At 51.9% G+C, this 3,155-nt stretch overlaps 1 pseudogene; it reads left to right on the top strand.

Moving 5' to 3' along the window:
- The first annotated feature begins 683 nt into the window (after positions 1-683).
- On the top strand, positions 684-2,233 carry LOC122220728 (annotated as a pseudogene).
- The last annotated feature ends 922 nt before the right edge of the window (positions 2,234-3,155 follow it).

Below are 3,155 nucleotides of genomic sequence, written 5' to 3' on the forward strand. Positions count from 1 at the left end.
GATTGAGTCACAGTTCCAATTTAATATGTGCAACTGGTTCATAAAGGTGTGTAAAAATATGGCCATTTTCAGCTAGATATATCTGTAGATGTAGATAGATGATAGATAGATGATAGATAGATAGATAGATTTCCATTATTTTTTAATGGCCATACTAAATATTTTGACAAATCAGCAGTCAGTCGAGTGCTTACTGTGTGTCAGGTGTTGTTCTAAAGACTTCACATGTATTAATTCAGTGCTCACAATACCCAGATGAGGTGAACACTGCTATAATCCCCATCTTACAGATAAAAAAGCTAGACATAGGGAGTTAATTAACTTATCCAAGATTATCCAAGCAAGTAATTGGCAGCCTCAGAATTTGAACCCAGGCAGTTGGGCTCCTGTTCACTTACTTACCTGACCATCACTCTACACTCTCTGCTGCAAATAATGATTAACCATTTAGTATATTATAAGCCTTGTCCTAAGCACTGGGAGCACAACAACGAACAAGGCAGGTAGAGTCCTTGCCCTCATGGGTTTCATGAAACAGTGGGAGATATAGATAAATAAGTAATTAGAATACAGGATTCTAAGTATTAGCCTAGAGGAGATACAGTGTGCTTAAGTCCGATTATTTTTGGAGGGAGAGGGATCTCAGGAAGAATTCCTTGAAGCAGTAAACAAAAACCGGAAAGATGAGTAGGAGTATTTCACCCACCAGGAGAAATAAAGTTGGAGGTGAGAGGGTAAAGAGGAGGGTGAAAGAAAGAGAATTCGCAAAGGGAAGAGAGTGCATAGAGCATGGGCAGAATGAAAAGCGCTTCTGGCAGCCCCAGACCCCTAGCCCTGCCTCACCACACTGCTGCATTGCCCTGAGGCCTCCATGGGGCCAGGCCCCTGCCCATGTTGCTCACCTCCTCTGCGTGGGGCCCTGCAGCAACACATGCCTGGGGGTTCCCTGGTCGGAGTCATCCTCCCAGCCCCCCAAGAGGAGGAAAAAGAGATACCTGCAGCCCGACAAGCACCCCCTACACCTACGCCTACTTGGCCATGATTTCCTGGGGGATCCAGACCGGGCCCTCCCGCAGGCTGAAACTGGCCCAGATCATCCGTCAGGTTCAGGCTGGGTTCCCCAACTACTAGGAGGACTACGAGGGCTGGGAGGATTCCATCCACCACAACATTTCCTCCAACCATGCTTCGGATGCTTCTGCAAGGTACTTACGGACCCTGAGAAGCCCCAGGCCAAGGGCAACTCCCAGGCAGTAGATGTGAGCCTGATCCCGGTGGAGGTGCTGCGGCTGCAGAACACTGCCCTGTGCCGGCGCTGGCAGAGCAGGAGGGGTGCGGGGAACCCTCGCCAAGGACCCAGGCCCTTAGGTGCTGCACGGCTGGCCCTGCTGGCTGCCTAGACCCCAGCCACTGCCTAGTGAGGGCCTCAGCATAGTGTCTTTGCTAAGGGACCTCAGGGAGGGGGGCCACGGACCAGCCCCAGTCAGGCAGGCTCTGGGCACAGTGGAGGTGCCCACTCCACCTCTGACCTCCGAGAGGACTCTGTGGCACCTCTGCCCCCTCCCCAGGCCCAGGAGGAGACTTCCCAGGGGGAAACCATCAGGCCCTCGTCCCTCTCCCCTGAGCACAGAGCCTGGCTCCTCTACTTACGGCAGGGTACCCCAGGCCCCTGGGGACTATCCAGTAGAAGTCACAGGGCCTCACTTTGGGGACACCTGCCCACCTCCTGCTGCCAATATACACTCCCCATGTGATAATGCCCCTGGTTCCACTACCACCCACATCCTGTCCCCAGTGCCCACCTTCAACCAGCCCAGCCTACTAGGGGGTGGCCCTTAAAACCCATGCCCCTTCCCCTCCTCTTTGAGGGCTGCTCTGGGATCTAGATGCCCTCTTCTAGGGGGTGCTGCCCAACAAGAGCATCTATGATGTGTGGGTCAGCCACTCCCTGGATCCAGCTGCCTCCACCCCAGGTTGGCTACTCTCCTGTGCAGCCTGCAGGCTCTCAGGGCTGGGTCTGCTTTCCCTGTCTACCACTTGCTGTCACCATTGGCTTTTTGGGGAACCAAAGCCAAGAGGTCCAAGAGGTGTCTATGGCCACAGCAACCTTGAAACACCAGACACCAGCGGTGCTGGGAATCCTCAGGTTTCATTGGACCACACTACAGAGGGCTGTGGCCCAGCTAGGCACCACCCTGGCTCTGACAGTCAGTCATGCCTCTCCCATCCCTAGAAGCAAGACTGGACCGAGTGTAGGCTTTACTTGGAGTAGGCCCTCCCTGATCCCACTTCCTCTCCATGTGTCAGTTCCTCTCCCTGGCTCTGGACTGGGGGAGGGAGACCCTAACAGTGGTTCCAGCCTCAAGTCCTATTCTCCTCATTTGCCTGGGAATGAGGTAGCAGCTTTTTGGGGAAAGGAAATCAAGACCCTACTTGGTTGGGTGTTTTTTTTTTAATGTTTGTTTATTTTTAAGAGATGGAGAGACAGAGTGTGAGTAGGGAAAGGGCAGAGAGAGAAGGAGAGATACAGAATCCGAAGCAGGCTCCAGGCTCTGAGCTGTCAGTACAGAGCCTGATGCCAGGCTCGAACCCACCAGCCGCAAAATCGTGACCTGAGCCGAAGTCGGACGCTTAACCGACTGAGACACCCAGGCACCCCAAGACCCTACTTAGTTTTCATGGTGCTAGTGGAGAAGAAAAAAGTAAAGGAATAGACAACATTGAAAAAAAAAAAAGCAACTTTTGGAGTTGCAGAAAGGAGAGGCAAGAGGCAGGGGGCAAAATCAGAGCTATGGACAGAAGTCAGATCACACAGGGATACACCATCTTTAAAACTTTGAACACTGCCTCTAACCAAGGAACCATTAAATGGTTTCAGAAGTGAGTTTCTTGATCATAGTTGAAACATATGAAGAACATTATAGCTGCTGTGCAGAGCCTGGCTAATAGGAACACAAGACTGAGGGCAGCAAGACCAGTTAACTAGTGCAGCTATGTGGGTGAAAGGTAATAGCAACCTGATCTATAGGCATGGCCGTGGGCAACACGGGAGGAGGAAAAAGTTCAGAAGTATTGAGGGAAGAGGCACAGAACCTGGGCAGGGTGGGGGAGGGAGGGGAGAGTGGGAAAAAAGCTGTCAAGGTTGATGACTAAAT

This window comes from Panthera leo, chromosome B2, assembly GCF_018350215.1.
Source record: "Panthera leo isolate Ple1 chromosome B2, P.leo_Ple1_pat1.1, whole genome shotgun sequence".
Lineage (NCBI taxonomy): Eukaryota > Metazoa > Chordata > Mammalia > Carnivora > Felidae > Panthera > Panthera leo.